The sequence below is a fragment of the Diceros bicornis genome, chromosome 8 (assembly GCF_020826845.1).
Source record: "Diceros bicornis minor isolate mBicDic1 chromosome 8, mDicBic1.mat.cur, whole genome shotgun sequence".
Taxonomy (NCBI): Eukaryota; Metazoa; Chordata; class Mammalia; order Perissodactyla; family Rhinocerotidae; genus Diceros; species Diceros bicornis.
In genome coordinates this window covers 44,336,982-44,356,887 of record NC_080747.1, presented here as the reverse complement: position 1 = coordinate 44,356,887, position 19,906 = coordinate 44,336,982, and positions in this window count along the sequence as shown.

The following is a 19,906-nucleotide window of genomic DNA, read 5'->3' as shown; positions in this document are numbered from 1 at the left end:
ATTCTGTGGACCATACTTTTAGGTAAGCTAACGTCCTGACTCTCTAGGAACCCCTTGTTTATTCATTCAAGAAACATTTGTTGAGCTGCTAATATATGTGAGGTACTCTTCTAGGTACTGGATATATAGCAGTAAACCAAAAAGAATCACTCCCCTTTTGGAGCTTACATGAATGGAGAGTGTCAGGGTAAGGAGACTAGGAAAGACAGGTGACTACTTTTTTTATAGGATAATCAGGAAAGGCATTTCCGATATGGGGGCATTTGAGCAGAAACAGAAGGAAGGGAAATAGGGAGCTATGTCGCTTTCTAGGCAGAGGGAACAGCAAGTGCAAAGGCCCTAGGGTAGGAGCAAGGAGGCCAGAGGCAGATGAGGAAGAGTGAGTCAGGGGAGAGCAGTAAGAGCGCAGCAGAGGCCTTGGAGGCCATAGCAAGAACTTTGGTTTTTATTCCTAGTGAAGTGGCAAGATATTGGAGGGTTTTGACATGATCCTCAGAAGACATCTTGGAAGTCTCATGGGCCACCTACTGCCCATGTCTGGCTTCTCTTTCATAGCAAAACTCTCAAGAGTTGTCTAAACCCTCTGTCTCCACTTTCTCACCTCATTCCTTCAACTCGTGCCATCTGGGCTCTGGATCCCATCACTTCTCTGAAATAGTTTTTATTAGGGTCGTCAGTGACTACATCTTGCCAAAGCCCATGACAGTGCTCAGGCTTCCTAACTGTCAACCTCTAGCAGTGACTGACACGGGTGCAGCACTGCTCCAGCATTCAGTAATCCCAGACTCTAGCCTGTTTTCTTCCCCCTTCACAGGCTGCTTCTCCACATCTGTCAAACCTCTGCATACAGTAGTGCCCCAGGGCTCTGATCTTGGACCTCTGCTATACTCTCTCCCTGGGCATTGAGTCCACGGTTTTCAATACCTTTGATATGCTGATAACTTCTGCATTTATATCTCCAGCTCCAAATTTGTAATTCCGACTGCCTTGTCCACATGTCCACTTAGATGTCGAACAGGCACCCTCTCCAAATACGCTTCATCACAGAAATGGCACCATCACACATCCATCTGTTCAGGACAAAATCCTAGAAAGCATTCTTGGTTCTTCTCTTCACTTGGCACCAGTTGGAACCACCTCCAAAATAAATCCTGAATCTGACCACTTCTCACAGTCCAGTGCTACACACTAATTCAAGCCACCATCATCTCTTGCCTGGATTACTGCAAAAGCCACTTAAATTTTTCTCCCTGCCTCCACTCTTATCTATCTCTTGTCCATTCTTCATCCAATCTATTAAAATATAAGTCAGATCAGGGGTATTCCCTTGCTTAAAATCCTCTGCTGGCTTCCCACTGCAACCAGAACAAATCCAAACCCCTTATCATGGCCTTCACTGCCATACATGATCTTGGCCTTGCAGTGCCATCTCCCTCCCCTTTCCCTCTCCTTCACCCAGGGCTCCAGCTGAACACACTGAGCTGACTCCTGCCTCCGGATCTCTGCACTTGCTTTTCCGTGAGCATGGAATACTTGTCCCCAAGGTCTTCACCAGGCTTCCTTCTTCTCATCCTTCAGCTTTCAGCTCAAATGCCACCTCTGAAAGGCCCTTCCTGACCTCTCCATGGAAAGTCTTCCCCTTCTTCTCCCAGCCCCCAACTCTCTAGCACTTAATTTTAGAAATTATTGTATTTATTCACTTGTTTTGGAGTTCCCTGTGTTACTCCATCCCCAACACCTACACTAGAAATCTTGAGAGCAAGGACCTCCTGTATTGAGTTCAGCCCTTAAACCCTGCCTAGGAGACGCTGTAGAAATAGGGGTTGACTGACAGAGCCCACAAGGTTATTCCCCACGGCTCTTACAAGGTTCTTCTTGCTGCAGGGAGAGACCTTCCCTTTAGTCGGTTACTCTCATCCTCAGCGGGGTGGGGAGGTAGGGAGCTAGCAACTGCCCTCCTCTACCTTCCCCTCCCCCCTTCCCTCCCTGGTGCCCCCTCCACTCGACCTTTTCTGCCCCTCCCCCCACTCTTCCTACCTTCCCCCATTCTCCCTCCTCCCCCAGGCCCCCTCCCTCATCCCCACCCTGTTGCGTGTCTGACCCAAGCGCGCCCTGCGTGTCACGCGGGCACTGGAGCGAGCAGGCCCCCGACGGCCGCCGCGGAGGGAGGATGGCGCGCGTGGCGCTGCGCATTGTGCTGTTGCTCCTGGTCGGGGACTTGGCAGGTAACGCTCACCAGTGGGCCTGGTCGGCCGAGAACCGCCGGAGAGTAACGGAGAGGGGGTTTCGCCGCCGGCTGCCCGCCCCGGGATCCTGGCGGCCTCGGCATCCCTCCGCGCACCCGTTACTGGCGGTTCTAGGCCCCCCTGCGGTAGCTCTTCTAGGATCGCGAACTTGGGGGTGTGCGTGGTGAAGGAGGATGTTGTGGAGCCAGCGACTTTCTTTAGTTCTTGCTTGGGCTTCGCTCCAGCAACTTCTTAATGACATCCTGCTGTCTATTCTCCTTTAAAGCAAAGTTTCTGGAGCCCAAGATCAGGAGTTGGGTTTTTATGTACCCAGTGGTCCTACTGAACCTCGACTGGAGATGCACAGGAATTGGGAATTGGGAATGCCAAGTGCGTTGGGCACTTTGGGGCTTATGAGAAAGGGGCTTTAGTCCAGCCAGACTTGACGCCCATCTTAAAATGGCGTGAAAATGGTAACGCCTAATGTTAACGTTTGCGTTTATTACCCTAAGCCGCAGAGGAAGAGAATATCATGAATTATTGGGTTAATTCTCTGACTTTTATTCCATGGCTCCAAAGTCCTTTCTCAGGCAAACCCGAGGGTGGTCAATTACAGAACCGGTACCAAATGTTCTTTCTGTGTGCCTGCTAGGAGAGGTGCCAGAAAACAACTGAATATCCTTTTTTGGGGGGGTTGGGTACAATGGAAGTGGTTCAAAGAAGCGAGGCATCCGATAAAAAGGGACAAGGTGTGGGCTGGATAAATCAGAAGCTGGATTTTAAAAACCCTTTATGAACAAGAATTGACCTTAATCATATACTTTAAAATGTCTGTTTTCTTATTGCAGCCTCTGTGAATTCTCAATCTGGTCAACTTTCAGAACATAGAACAGTAAGTAGGAAACCAGGTGTATTGTTTCTCCTAATACAGTGAAGCCCACAGCAGTTTGGGTTGGGGGCTGGTTTTTAGGTCTGACCTGCCACTTTTGAAACTGTTGACAGCTTCTTTAGAAGCCAGATTCTCAGGTAGACCTTTTGACACAGATCAAAAATGCACATTTTGGTTGAAAATAGCCTCAGGGCTTTGTTTCCTTTAAATATTTCCTTTAATGATTTAGAAGGTCCTAGGCCTAATAGTTATGGCTTGTATTAGACATTTTATGTACATTATCAAATTAAATTCTGTGGAAGCAAAGGAAGACCAACCAAATGAGAACAAGCAAAAGCTATTTGTTCAGACCTTGATATAGCAAGGGAGTCAGTCATGTCACTGTGTTTTGGCTGAGACTCAAAGACAGGTGGAGGAGGGGGAGAGCTTTATAGTGGGAAATAGAGAAGGCTTCAGATGTGCCTGGACTGGAGGCTGTTGGCATGGGGAAGCTGGAGGCAGGCTAACTAGAAGCAGACATCCTAAGTGATTGAGTAGGAGGGCATAATTGGCTTTCTCTAGTTGGTCTTAAGTTGGAAGCAGAGACAAAAATTAAGGAAGCTGTTAGTTATTAATCAAGTCCTGGCCATTTGGGGCCAGTTGTTACCGAGGTTATTGTTTGGCTTCCTGGACTGTCACTACAGATAGCTGTCTGACTTCTCACAAGTCTGACTTAAACCAGGCTGGCTTCTTGGGCTGATTATTCTAAATAACGAGTTGGTTTCCTGGGCAGGTTGCTGCGGGTCGTGGGTCAGAGTTCTATTTTAATATCTGGTCTGGCATCATCCATTTGTATATTCAGTCTCTCAGTTCTCACAATGACCATGTAAGATAGATATTATTATTTTACATAAGGAGATATTGACCTCAGTGGGTTAGGTAATTTTGAGTATTCAGTTGAGAGTAGACCTTTTCCAGGAAGCCTTCCCACTCTATTTTCTTCCTTCAGAGCAGATATAAAATGCACTTTCTCTATGCTTCCATTCAACCTATACTGCATCATCATCATCATCACCATGATAGTGTAAGGGAGGAAAAAAATCTATCCTCTTTCTTTCTAAGTTCTCAGCTGGGGTCTCTATAACAAAAGACAAGAGAAAAACAAACAGAAGTTTATTAACATGTGCAGTGCACATACAAGGGGAGCACGCAGAGATGAGTAACTCAAAGAAGTGGCATAGAACTCTGGCTTATATAGCGTCTTTATCAAAGAAAAATAAATTTGTGGAGAAATGACAGGACAAAGGAAAGTAGTTTTAGGCTTCCAAAGACAGCAGACTATGGGAAGGTAAATGTATGGGAGGAAACGAATGGAATAAGGTTTGTTTACAGATTCTTGTGGTGCCGTCTCTGGGCTGATAAGAGTCTAGAGTTATCTCCAGTAAAGGAAAATTTATATCCTGCCTTTGGGCAGAAAAGAGGGAGGGTAGAGAGAACTTTTCTTGGGTTTATTAACTGCCTTTAGCTCAAAATAAGTTTTATGTCAAAGAGCTGTATTTTGGGCGACATTTCTGGTTTCCTAAATGCTCACATACCACTAACTATGTGCTAAGCATTGTTCTAAATGTTTTATATATAATAATTCATTTACTCTTTTACAGCACTATGAAGTAGGTGCCATTATTATCCCCTTGGCCGAGGTCACATGGAAATGGTGGAACTATGGTTCCAACCCAAACAGTCTGGCTCCAGATCCAGTGCCCTTCACTACCCCATCATAGCATTGAATTGTGATTACCTGTCTCCCTCCAGTAAACCATATACTCCTGTGGCCAAAGATGATGTCTTCTTTGGTACCCAATCTTCAGCACTTAGTAGGTGCCCAATAATTCTTTTTGATCAGGTGACTCAATTTTCTTGCGCTTGATTTTCTTTCAGAAAATGGGGATAATCCCACCTCCATCTCAGGGCTGGGATTAGAGTAAGGCGAGTGAGGTGCCTAGGGTGCAAAATTTAAGGAGGCAGTCACTCTCAAGAGACAAGTGCGACAGGACCGTGCTCTATTTGTACAGGATTATTAAACGGATGAATCATACAAGAGATCTCTGGCTTTTCTTCCCCATTTCCATTGCCACTGCTTCAGTTTAGGGCCCCCATTGCCTTTCACCCAGACTAGCATAGTAGCCCCCTAAATGGTTTTCCTCAACCCTTCAGTATCTCCACTTTCTAGCTCCCGCTACACATTGCTGCTGTAATTATTCTTCGAAACCTCCACTCTGAGTACAGCATGGCCCCGCACAGAACCCGTAAGAGACGTCCCAGTGCCCACAGATTGTCTCACCTCCTTACACAGCTTACCTTTCTACCTGCGCCTTCCACTGCTTTCCCATAGCTTATGCTCTTCCATTCTGAGGCTAGTGCCACACTGTTTTAGTTACTGTAGTTTTGCAGTAAGTTTTGAAATGGTGAAATGTGAATCCTCCAACTTTTTCTTCAAGATTGTTTTGGCTATTCTGGGTCTTGCATTTCCATATAGATTTTAAGATCAGCTTGCCAATTTCTGCTGCAAAAAAAAAGCAGTTAGGATTTTCATAGGGATTGCATTGAACCTGTAGATCAGTTTGGGCAATATTGCTGTCTTAAGAAAGTTAAGTCTTTTGGGCCAGCCCTATGGCTTAGCGGTTGGGTGCGCACGCTCTGCTACTGGTGGCCCGGGTTCAGATCCTGGGCGCGCACCAACGCACCGTTCCTCTGGCCATGCTGAGGCCGCGTCCCACATACAGCAACTAGAAGGATGTGCAACTGTGGCATACAACTATCTACTGGGGCTTTGGGGGAAGAAAAAGGAGGAGGATTGGCCATAGATGTTAGCTCAGAGCCAGTCTTCCTCAGCAAAAAGAGGAGGATTAGCATGGATGTTAGCTCAGGGCTGATCTTCCTCACAAAAAAAAAAAGAGAAAGTTAAGTCTTTTGATCCATGAATATGGGACATCTTTTCATTTATTTAGGTCTTTAATTCCTCTAAACAATGTTTTGTCATTTTCAGTGTACAGTTCTTACACTTTTTTTGTTAAATTTATTTATAAATATTTTATTCTTTTTGATGCTATTATAAATGGAATTATTTTCTTAATTTCATTTTCAGGTTATTCATTGCTAGTATTTTGAAATACAGTTGATTTTTATATATTCACTTTGTATCCTTCAATCTTGTTGAACTTGCTTTTTAGTTCTAATAGTTTCTTCGTGGATTACTTAGGCCTTTCTATATAAAAAGATCATGTCATCTTTGATTAGAGACAGTTTCATTTCTTCCTTTCCAATCTGTATGCCTTTTATTTATTTTTCTTGCCCAGTTGCCTTGGCTAGAACCTTCTGTATGGTGTTGAATAGAACAGATGAAAGTAGACATCCTTGTCTTGTTCTTGATTTTAGGAGGAAAACATTCAGTCTTTCACCATTAAGTATAATATATAATGTTAGCCATGTGTTTTTTTGTAGATGTCTGTTTTACTTCCTTGCTTAGATATTTGCTTAGTCTATTTTATTTTCTTGAGGTGGACATTCTCCCAAACTTCTCTATCTAAATTCTACCCATCCTTTAAGACTACCATGTGTATTTCTTTTTCTTTTGCTGAGGACAATTCACCCTGAGCTAACATCTGTTGCCAATCTTTCTCTTTTTGCTTGAGGAAGATTTGCCCTGACCTAACATCTGTGCCAGTCTTCATCTATTTTGTATGTGGGTCACCGCCACAGCATGGCCATCCACAAGTGGTGTAGATCCGTGCCCAGGAACCAAAACTGGGCTGCCAAAGCGGAGCACCCTAACTTAACCACTAGGCCACAGGGCTGGCCCCCTAGAGAGTATTCATTTATTGAATTAATAAATAAGGGAATATATCTGGTAAAGTATATAAGAATTTTTCAAAAGAAAATCTTCAGAGTATAAAGCTGAGAGAATTACTTAAAAGCGTGTCACATCCTTCTATAAAAATTAAAATGCAACCCACCAGCTGGGAGAAAATATTTGCAAAACATATATCTGACAAGGGGTTAATCTCCATAATATATAAAGAACTCACACAACTAACATCAAAAAAGCAAACAACCCAGTCAAAAAATGGGCAGAGGAAATGAACAGACGCTTCTCCAAAGAAGATATACAGAAGGCCAATAGGCACATGAAAAGATGTTCAACATCACTAATCATCAGGGAAATGCAAATCGGAACAACACTAAGATATCACCTCACACCCGTTAGAATGGCTATAATCACCAAGACAAAAAACAACAAATGTTGGAGAGGATGTGGAGAAACAGGAACCCTCATACACAGCTGGTGGGAATGCAAACTGGTGCAGCCTCTATGGAAAACGGTATGGAGATTCCTCAAAAAATTAAAAACAGAAATACCCTGTGATCCAGCTATCCCACTGCTGGGAATCTATCTGACGAACCTGAAATCAACAATCCAAAGAGGCTTATGCACCCCTATGTTCACTGCAGCATTATTCACTATAGCCAAGAAGTGGAAGCAACCCAGGTGTCCCTCGACTGATGACTGGGTCAAGAAGATGTGGTATATATATACAATGGAGTACTACTCAGCCATAAAAAAAGACAAAATTGTCCCATTTGCAACAACATGGATGGACTTGGAGGGTATTATGTTAAGCGAAATAAGCCAGAAAGAGAAAGACCAATACCATATGATCTCACTCATATGTGGACTATAAACCAACACATGGACAGAGAAAACTGTAGTGTGGTTACCAGGGGCAATGGGGGTAGGGGGTGGGCACAAGGGGTGAAGGGAGACATGTATATGGTGATGGACAAACAAAAATGTACAACCAAAAATTTCACAATGTTATAAACTATTAAAACATCAATAAAAACAATTAAAATGATTCTAAGGAATAAATAAATTTGCCAGATGGCCCTTTTCCAGAGAGTCTTCTGAAGCCCTGAGGAACAGTCTGCCAGGGGCGACTTCCTATAGTTGGCATCTTGTGGGGTATGATTTAGAGCCTCCCTAGATGATGAACCTGCTTTGAATTTTTTTTCCTTTGGCACAAATTTGGGTAATTGAATAAAACTAAGAGTTTATGGGAGAATAATTTATTAATGAAATTATTTGACCTCACTGATAAGGGTGAAAAGTATTTGTTTGTACAGGCTTATGTCTTAGTTTAGATAAAATCCAGCAAGCGAGTAACCTGAATGTCATAAAATTAAATGGTGGGTAGCCAAACTGAGCTTTGAAATCATGAGAATCAGACAGGAAAAAGACTGGAACCCCAACATTGCCTTCCAGCTGGGCAGATCCCTCGGGTATCTGATGGACATCAAAAGTCTTCTGCTTCAAAAAAAAAAAATCTTCTTATCAGCTTGTTAGTGCTCCTCAAAATTCACGTATTAGTCATTCTCTGAGATGAAAGCATTTGAAAGCTCCTGTTAAATATTAAAAAACCTAAGACCTGCAGGCTAAATAGATTGATTTCAATTAGCTAGTTGTTTACCTAGTCCATCACTGAGAGAGTGGGGCTTAGGCAAGATATGTTTTGATTAAAAAAGAAGAGGCGGGGGGCCGGCCCAGTGGCTTAGCGGTTAAGTGCGCGCACTCCGCTACTGGCAGCCCAGGGTTCAGATCCCGGGCGCGCACCAACACATCACTTGTCCGGCCATGCTGAGGCAGCGTCCCACATATAGCAACTAGAAGGTTGTGCAACTATGACATACGACTATCTACTGGGGCTTTGGGGGGAAAAAAAGGAGGCGGATTGGCAATAGATGTTAGCTCAGGGCCTGTCTTCCTCAGCAAAAAGAAGAGGATTGGCATGGATGTTAGCTCAGGGCTGATCTTCCTCACGAAAAAAAAAAAGAAGAGGCAGGAAAGGTCTAGCACAGGGGTTCCCTGAAATTGTGTGCTAATTGTGTGTCTGTGTGTTTTCCTTAGCTTTTATCAAGTAGTCAAAGTGAACTGGATGCACAGAGGATTGGGAGCAGGGATTCCTAAGCCCAGTCCTGGCTGAACCAGAATTCCAGGGCCTCTAGACACACAGATTCTACCTCTGGAGGTTCTGATTGAGTAGGTCTGAGTGAGGCCCCAAATCAGTATTTTTAACAAGCTTCCAAGGTGACACGCACGTGCAGCCTATGTGGATCCACCGTGGATCCACTAGTTGTTAACAGTAAAACTCACCCAGCCACCCTCCACTTAAATAACTCACAAACCAATGAGCCCTTCTCTCTGAACAATTCCTACTGCATATTGGTCACTCACCAGTTGTAGGTGGACCACTGTCTTGTATGCCAGCAGACTTGATTTCTCATCAGTGGAGTCGTATTCTTACCAAGACTCAAGTGGGTATGTTCACAAGCCTGTCATGCCAGTTACCAGTCTTATTTTAATTAAAAATGTAAAGACAACATCAACATGAGTATCAAGAAATAAAATTGCAGTTTATATGAGAACTATGTTGAATGCTTTTGAAAGACTTGCTAAAAGACAAATTGCTAAAAAAATGCTATTGAATTAGGTATAGATGAAACAACTGTAAATAATTGGGAAAAGATTTTTTTAAATTGTGTATTACATTGTTTGCAAATGTCTTTAAATTCTCACTGTATTTTAAAACGCGTTCTCAACTGGGGGCAGTTTTACCCCCCAGCAGATATTTACATTGTCATTTTGATCATCATGACTGGGACATTGATACTGGCCTCTAGTGGATAGAGAATAGGGATGCTACTAAACATCCTACAACACAGGACAGCCTCCCACAAGAAAGAATTATCTGGTCCAAAATATGAATAGACGTAGAGAAGTCCTATTTTAAAGAAACCAAAATAGGAAATCATAAGTGATTTATTATGGGTATGATTTTTGCAGTGATAGCACACAGAGCTCTAGTAGAAGCATTCAAAGGAAAGGTCTTCTCTCTTATGTCAGTTAGGATAGATTCAGCTGTAAGTAACAAAGACTCAAAATAACAGGGCACAGTGCTGCCATCCTGGGATGTGGCCTTTGTCCTCCTGGTCTATAAGATAGGGGTTAGAGCTCCATGCACCCAGCAGCAGGATGGAGGAATCGACAAAGAAGAATCAAAATTTGAGGAAGCGGAGGGCAGGTACCAGCTTTCTTTTAAAGGAGATTCCCAGAAGCTACTGCACAATATTTCCACTTATATCCCATTGGCCTGATCTTAATCATATGGTCATACTTAGCTGCAAGGAAGGTTATCTTATAGTAGCATTACAGGTGGCCGTATGCCCTGTGATTGCCTTACATCGAAAGATTGGCAATTTTGTTTTTGTCTGTGTGGGTTTTAAGATAAAATGTTTGGGATATGTATTATTTTTTCTTATTGTTTCCTTGCTTTAATTGACTTTTTTCAATTAAATAACGAACTACCACTTTTCCCAATCTCATTGGATGAGAGGGCATCCTCTCTGCTTGTGAGAGCAGCCCTAGAAGGCATCATCCTAGTGAGCCCAGAGCAGCAAGAACGCATCAAGCTCTTAAGTGGAGCACAGAGCGCTGAACGGAGGATGGAAAGAGTCAACAAAATCTCCTTTACTTCAGAGTTTGGTCCATGGCCAGCTCTGCTTAGGTCTTTATAAATCCAGATAATATCAATATATTCAGAGTGCTAAAACAGGGTGACTTCCTTTACCTTGAAGTGAGGGAAGGTGATCAGCATTTACTAAAACAAAAATATGTATATATATAAAACAAAAACACAGCAGCCCATATCTTTAACCTTTTGTTAAAGTGGGACTCCGCACACCATAGTCTGATCTCTGGGACCAGTTCTAGTCTTGGCCTTGCTGGAGAATGGTGGCTGTGATCAAGATATATTGCCTCTCTGGCCTCAATTCCATCAAATCAGAGGTTTGAGTTCCATGACCCCAGAGCATGGACCTAGAAGTCCAAAATCAAGGTGTTGGCTTGGTTGGTCCCTTCTGAGGGCTGTGAGGGAGAATCTGTTCCAGTCCTCTATCCTAGTGTCTGGTAGCCTCAGGCATTCCTTGGCTTATAAATGGCATTTTCTCTGTGTCTTCACATGACCTTCCCTCTGTGTGACTCGGTGTTCAAATTTTCCCTTTTTATAAGGACACCAGTCATACTGGATTAGGGCCCATTTTACCTCATTTTAACTTGATTACCTATATAAAGACCCTATTTCCAAATAAGGTTATCTTCTGAAGTACTGGGAGTTAGGACTTTAACATATCTTTTTGGGGGGACATAGTTAAACCCATAACAACCTCTAAGGTCCAATTCTGAACCTGCTGCTTTCTTTAGTGCTGTTGGTTAAATGCCAATATCTTAAAAGTGCAGGCTAAAAGATTAGATTCCTGAGTTTGCCTTGGCGTTATACCAAGGGATTAAGGTAAAATGTAACAGAACATCCATATGGAGATAGTAGTGAAGTGCAAATTGTGAAGCTAGAGGATATTAAAGTGGATATGGTGGCATGTCCTGGACTGTCATTTAAAAATCAGCCAGCCTGAACCTTCCTCTGAGGTCCTTTTCTTACATAGTAGATATTGAACCATTGCCTCAATGTTGCATCTGATTTTTGTGTTAGGAAAATCATTTTTTGTGGAAAATACAAATATTTTTGTGCTTTGGGGTGGGAGAGAAATCCCCTTTCTACCCTTCTTGTGTTCTTGTGGTTGGATAATAGTAAAATTCACACAAAGCCAGATTAACAGGAGAAAAACCCAGTTTAATACATATGTATTAGAGATCACAGAGAAATGATGCTTGGAGAGTGAACAAAGCAGGCAGTATATATATTTTTTACACCAAGAAACAATAAATTTGTGAGGAATGACAAGACAAAGAAACTTAGATTTGAGGTACATAAATAGTGAGGAATTTAAGCAGAATTTAGGCTTGAGGTAGTAAATTAGCAAGGTTTGTTTACATAGGCTTCTCACCCCGAATTCTCCACCTCTGGTGATAAGGATGCAGGGAGCCCACCTTTCACATGGGAGATTTCTTTCCTGCTTTCACAGGGAACAGAGGGAGGAGGGTCAGAATGTCATTTTTGCTTCTCAAGTAACTTTAATTCAAAATAATCGATATGGTACTATGGGATATTTTGGGGTGGCTTGCCCTGGGCCCCAACAGTAGCATGTTTTTAGGAAATCTAGGGATACTTGGGACTTTGTCCTCCCCTCAGCTATTTTGTGATGAGACTGTCTCAAGCTATTCTCTAATTTCTGTGTTCTTTTCTCTTTTCTAGCCAGACTGCAATAAGTATCAATTACCAGCATGTACCAGAGACTTTAACCCTGTGTGTGGAAGTGACATGTCCACTTATCCCAATGAGTGTACTCTGTGCATGAAAATCAAGTAACGTAATTTTACAGTATAGACTAGCCAAGTTTTCTTTAGTTCTTTTCTTGAATTTTAATTATTTAGGAAGTAGTGGCTCTTTTCTTGGATATAAGAATCAAATGTGATGTAAGTAGTTCTGTTTTCAGATTTTAGGCACAGAATCCTTCAGTGCATTTTCCAGGTTAGAGAATGAGTGATAGAGAATGTTAGAGAATGTTCCAAAGTTAGAGAATGAAGTGATTAATCAATTGTAGACCAGATAATTAAGTTATATTACTCTCCAGGGATGGGCAGTCTTCTAAAATTAAGAATATATTTGGTAGTTAAACTCCGTGGAATATTAAATGTTTTTTTTAAATTCAGAGAGCATGTACAGGTGACCTACACACCCTGCACTACTAGTCAGGAAGTAGGTCTTAATAACTCTACTTAGTAGAATGCTAAGTAATAAGTCTGTTACGCCTGATGCCCTTCATGTAACACACCTGGCCAGGTGATGGCGACTCCTCCAGCTGTGCTGCTTTGTACTTCAGGGGTCCATTCTCTGACCTTATCTTCAGTGAGTCACCTAGGTCTTCTCAGAGCGATTCTTGGGGGTTAGTGCCCTGTGCCCTCGGGTTGGGAGAAAATAGCAGAGCTGGGGTTTTCACTCTCATTTTTTCCTAGATTTAGCTTTAAAAATGATCAAGTCAGTATCACCCTGGAAGGAATCTAATGTATAATGACATGGGTCTTTTTAACACAAATAGTGAGGAAGTTTCAGTATGGTAGCTAATAAATGTGTTTTTATGGTTGTTCAATTTGCAGGGAGGATGGTCATGATATTAAAATAATTCGAGATGAACCGTGCTGATGGAGCACTTTACAGAAGAGAAATTGGAGAGCCATCTTCAACTGCACGCTAGATGAATTTCATTTCCCCTTTTTCTCTTTTGCTATGTTTCTTTGCATGAGATTTGTTAACCCACATTTTCGGAGAGGAGGTGTGGAGGAGAGCCATGTGCAGTGATTGATAATTAAAACAAAATAAAAAGAATCCTTGTTTCTTGGCTTTTGCCCCTTGAGTTAAGCTTATTGCCCAGATGACTTGTGCGTTGCTTTATTTAGTTGGAATAAAATCAGCGTTGTATTCAAGACCCACTGTTCTCTGTTGAATGCTCGTTCTCACTCAGCAGCCTCACGGTGGCTCTTTTCCTCTCAGGCAAAGGTGTATTTCACTAAGGGAGGAGTGGAGTCAGCGTTGAGAGGGCAAGATTTATTCTAGCTCCCTCTTTTGCTGAATCTTGGATAACTAATGTATGTGTAACTGGTACAGTGTTCGGCATATGGCAAATAACCATGAGAAACTTGGAGCTGACTTTGCTGGCAAAGTCAAAGAATCGTGCAGATCAAAATATTTACTAGATTCAGTATCTCCTTTCAATACAGTTTTCCTTTGGGTTAATGCAGGAATTTGGCTTTTCCTTCTTTTAGAGTAATGGTTTTCAACCCCGGGTGACTTTTCGCCCAGGGGACATTGGCAATATGGAGGCATTTTTGGTGTCACAACTGAAGAGTGGGTGCTACTGACGCCTAATGGGCAGAGGTCAGGGGTACTGCCAAACATCCTGCAGTGCACAGGACAGTCCCCAACAACAAGGAATTTTTCGGTCCAAAATGTCAGTGGTGCTGAGGTTGAGGCATTCTGTTTTAGAGTTGGATACAGCATAAAGAATTAAACGTCACAATAATAACAATGGCCAGGGGTTAATTTAGAATGATAACATTTTCCAGGTAGAGGATTTTGAGTCAGAAGTCGTGGATTTAAGTGCATTCTAGTACCAGGAAACCATGAGACACGAGGCATGAGATGGCTAAAAGGGTATGTAGTGGAAAGACTGTGGCTTTTTGGGGTCAGCTAAACCTGAGTTTGAATTCTTTTTTTTTTTTTTTAATAATTTTTATTTATTTATTTATTTTTTCCCCCAAAGCCCCAGTAGATAGTTGTATGTCATAGCTGCACATCCTTCTAGTTGCTGTATGTGGGACATGGCCTCAGCATGGCCCGAGAAGCCGCAGGTCGATGCGCGCCTGGGATCCGAACCCAGGCCGCCAGTAGCGGAGCACGAGCACTTAACCGCTAAGCCACGGGGCCGGCCCCTGAGTTTGAATTCTGATTGCAGTACTTCCTTGTGCTTCACTTTTCTTGTCTGGGAAATGGGGCTAATGCTCAACTCGTGGAGCTGTTGTGAGGAAACTGCTTAGCACCGTGCCCGGGCGTAGAAACCACTGAAATAGTAGCTACTGTTATTTCAAGCACCCCTCTTAGAGAGGAAGAAACTGAGGCCCACGGAAGCAAACCAACTTGCCCAAGGTTAGAGAACACATTTGAAACAGAATGGGCTAGAAGCCTGGGCCTCCAAATTCCCAGCCCTTTGTTCTGATATGAAATAGAGGCAACGAAGTAGGAAGTCGTATGACATAAATGTGCTACAATTAATGTTCTGTAGTTATTTTGGGCTTAAAATTTTATAAAAGTAGTATATGCTTTCTGCAAAATTAAAAAATGTACTAAGTACATTAAAAAAGTGAAAGTCTTGCCTGTCCTAGGCTCCAGAGATAACCAATAGTAATGTTTTGGAAAGTCTCCTTTTCACTCTCTCTAAGTATGTGTGTGTATATAAAATCACACACACACACACACCCCCGTAAACTTGCTCTTCTCCTTATATTTAGGTTTTTTTCACGTCAATGTGTGTAGTTTCTTCTTTTTAAAAGCTGCATAGTATTTTATTGTTGTGCCGTAAGTTATCCAGTTCTACTGATCTATAGTCAGATTGTTTATCAGGAGTCTCTTGGTTGAAACTGGAGGAATCTCAAACTAGCCTTAGCTAAAGAGAAAGTTAACTGGCCCATTTAGTTGTATTTGCAGAAGAGCAGAGGGTACCTGGAACCAGGGCCTCAAACACGTCAGGACTCCTGTCTCTTTGTGTCTTGTCCTCCTCTCAGTATGAACTGCCTCATTCATAGACTAGGTGCACCTTCTGTGGGGGAGGCAAAATTGGCAGCTCCGGGACCTATCCTAGCAGCTTGCTGACCTGACAAGAAACGATTCTTTTCTACCAGCTACAGGTGAAAAGATCTATTCAAGTCACAGCCCTACAATCTTACAACCTGAAAAGAAAATGGCTTTTTTCTAGACAGAGACCCTGATTGGTTCATGTAGGATTACACACTCACCCTTTAGGCCGATTGTTGTGGTCACAGGAAGTAAGGTGATATATGATTGGTTCAGCTGAGATGGGAGATTGGGCGCACTGTTCCCAGAGGGGAACAAGGGAAAAATCCAAGAAGAAAACAATCAATAGATGTTAACTATAGGTTGTTTACAATTTAATGATTATGAAACTGTTTCAGAGAACATCCTTGTACACGCATCCTTGGCAGTTGAAAAAAATATATATATACACGCACACAAGATGAAAATAGCTTTAAAAATTTTTTAAAGAGAAATTTATGCTCATGTATTGTACACTAATCATTTGTTCTACCCAGCAACTTTCCCTTCTTCTGCCCTAAAGAAGCATTGTTTCTGCCTTCCACTCTCCTTCTCCACTCCACTCCTGACTTGTAGTTGAATGGAGCTTCTGCCTTACATGATCCCATATCGCCGACCCTGGTGAGAGGTTGAAGGTGAGCACCTGGCCAAATTAGACCAGCCATAATTCCCACTCTCCTGCTCACAGTGGTTGGTCTGCAGTGATCATTCTGAGTCCTTCCTCAGAGAAGAGCCCTTTTCCTTTTAGGTGGTGAGACTGAGAGGCTGTGCCCCTGGAAGCTGCTGGAAGTCATGACCCCTCACCATCGAGAGAGACAGCAGTAGGAGAGCATGAGGCCAATATGCCAAGGGAGGCAGAGACAAGAGACCCAGAGAGCTTTGGTGGAACTTCCCATTCTGGTTCTAGGCCTTAGGAACTCTCTTGTTTTCTGCCTTGACGGGGCTTAGGCTTAGCTGTTCAACTTTTCCCTTGATTCTGTGAGCTGGCCTGCTGTCCATTCAATATTTTCCCACCTCCCCTTTTTTTGCTTATAGCCGTTTGAGTTGGGTTGTTATCACATAAGCAAACCCATCTACTAAAAATTCGAGCAATTCGGAAATGTGTAAAGTAAAAGGGTCTCTCTGTTGTAGTTTCATTCTCCCTTCCTGAGCAAACAAAACAGTTATTGCCCACTACAATGAGCATGGAAGACTTTATATTCAGGAAAAACTGATAATAATGATATTTCAAAAAGAAATTCAAATATATAAAGGTGTACTGTAGGGATTTTGTTGCAATATCGTTTTTGTCACACTGAACTATTAACAATCAATACTTCTGCACTTTTTTGTCCAAACTTTTGTCTATTATTATTAAAATATATGTGTGTGTGTGTGTGTGTGTGTATCTCCTGTAAACTTGCTTTTCTCCCTTATATAGTAGGTCAGTTTTCATATTAATGTATGTGGTTTCTTCTTTTTAAAAGTTATGTGGTATTCTGTTATATTTTTGTGCCATAATTTATCCAGTCTGTGTTGACCTATATTTGGATGCTTTATTAGGAGTCTCTTGGTTGAAAGTGGGAAAATCCCAACTCAAACTAGTCTAAGCTAAAAGGAGAATTAATTAGTTCCTGGATGTAACAGAATGACTAAGCACATGAGCTCAAAGTCAGATATCTGCATACATTGAGCAAGTTACGATTTGACTCAGTTTCCTCATCTGTAAAGTGAGGATGATAATAGTACCTCTTTCATAGGATTGTTGTGAGGATTAAATAAAATAATACACGTCAGGTGCTCAGAGCACTTGAAATGTTGGCTATATTATAGAAAACTATACCATTTTTTTAACAACCTGCTTTTATGACTTGACATTATATCATGGATATTTTTCCAAGTCAGTACATAGAGATCTACTTCATTTTTTAAAAAGAACTCTATTGTATTCTGTTATACAGACATACCATAATTTATTCAATTCCCTAGTAATGGACATTTAGGTTATTTCTCATTTTTCACCTTCACAAATAATGTTGCAACAACATCTTTGTACACATATCCTTCTTTATTTGTCCAAGCATTCTGTAGGATAAATTCATAGGCTTGGAATTACTTGGTTAGAAGATAAACATATTTAAAATTTTGAAAGAGACTGCAAAATTTCTGAAAAGGTTGTACCTAGTCACATTCTCTCTGGGGCAAATGAGTGCCTGGTCTTCTTTTCACTACTACTTTTCACTACTACTGTAATGGAAGCAGTACTGCCCCAAATATGCTCACTCAAAGTTGTATTGCAAGCTCAGATTTGTATTCATCCTTTGTTGAAGAATTCCCCTTTTTTCCCCTCTTAAAAGTATTCTCAGGGGCCGGTCCAATGGTGTAGTGGTTGAGTTTGTGCACTCTGCTTCGGCAGCCTGGGGTTTGTGGTTTTGGATCCCGGGCACAGACCTACGCATTGCTTATCAAGCCATGCTGTGGTAGGCATCCCACATATAAAATAGAGGAAGATGGGCACGCATGTTAGCTCAGGGCCAATCTTCCTCAGCAAAAAGAGGAGGATTGGCAACAGATGTTACCTCAGGGCTAATCTTCCTCACCAGAAAAAAAAGTGTTCTCATTATAAAAATGACATGTAGTGATTATAATCACCCAAAGTAAATGGTGAAAAGAATAGTCCACCAGTCCATCAAGAGTTCTAGAATAGAAGCTCCCAGAGGATAGAGATCTTGCTAGTCTTGCTCATCATGGTATCTTCAGTTCCTGGGACAGTGCCTAGCACAGTGCGTTATTCGTTGACTGAAGGAATGCCTAGGAGGCCTCACAAAATAATGACAACAAAACCACCAACCTCCCTGAATTTCCTTCTTTCCCCCAAAACAGGCATGATAACCCGTACACACAACCCACATACCACAAAGAAAACAAGGTTTGACTCTTGCCCAACAGTGAATTTCATTTTTTTCCCCTATGTTCCTCTGGGAAAGAGAACAAGACTGGATGCCCAGGTGATCTTGAACAATTCGAGAAGCATTCCTTAAACTTAGTTTAGATTTTTTATTAAGTATCCACTTTGTATCTGATCATTCATCCATTTATGCCGTGAACATTTGTGGATGTCTATTATGTGCTGAGCACTGGTTATGCAATGATGAATGAAACACAGCCCTGTCCATGCAGAGCTTACAAGACCATTCTTTTAAGTTTCTCGGAAAAGCAGAACAGCTCTTACTTCTGGAAACCAAGAATTGATGTCTGCTATAGACTGTAAATTCCATGAGGTTAGAACCCATATTTGTTATGTCCTCTGCTATATTCCCAGCTTGGTATGCAGTAGGAGCTTAATAAGTATTTTTGGGCTGCTTAGCTTAAGTCAGTTCTGCTCTGTTGGCTTCTGCTTTCTATGGCCGGATTAAGGATGGCAAGAGTATTTTGAGCAGTAGGAGAATCTGAACTTCAGGCAGCAAAGCAGGTTGCAACAGTAGACATAAATCTCTGTCATTCAACCTCCAGGGACAGCTACTTCCTCCCCAGGAAGAGCCTCTTCCCCTGGAAGAGGATCACCCAGAACATGAACCTTGAGGGAACTACATCCTAGTTCATTGGAATATTTGTTGAAGAATATTTATCGTTAGGGAAGCTCTTTGTTTTGTTTGTCTTATTCATTTTTTTTTAAGCTATAAAGTTATTTTGGCAAGCTGCGTTTTTTTTTCCTGGCTAAACCAAACACTTTTGCTGTCTGTGAAGCCCAAGTATAAAATACAGACTCCTACTGTTTGAACTGGGACAGGCTTAGGTGTAACTGGTCCAACATCATTTGCAGATGAGTAAACTGAGGAGCAATTGGATTGAGACGTGCCCAAAATGACATTGTCTCTTTTGGTCTGATTGGTAGAGATCAAGATAATAATTATCTCTAATCACTGCGTTGGCATTAGCTTTCAGCTTTGTAATTTCCCCTTCCCTGATTTGGAAGCAGGCAGATGGCAGAGAGCTTGAGTTGATAGATGGGAAGTACAGCTGCCAAATTTCCTTGTGGTGTGAGGAATTCTTTTTAATAGACTATCAGAGTGAAGGTGCTCAACTGAGATGGTGAGAGAACCCACAAGCCAGAACGATTAGAGCCTGGTACAGGTGAACCTGATACAGGTATTTTGACCTTGGTTGGCTTTCTGCATCCTCGGTTCTGCTGAGCTGTCTCTTGAGAAATGTGGGCCCCATCATTGACTCAGCCCTCACATGATCTCAAGTAGCGCACCCTATGTTACCACGTTTATAAAATGCTGGTCAAGTAGATCTCTCTGGACCCTTCAGGTCATCTCCGTAGACCGGTCTACAATGCAAATCCCACTAAAATACATGGGATACATATGTTTTCCACCATGACCTACATTTGATTCTTATATGTTTCAAAGAATAAAAATGAATTTAAAAAACAG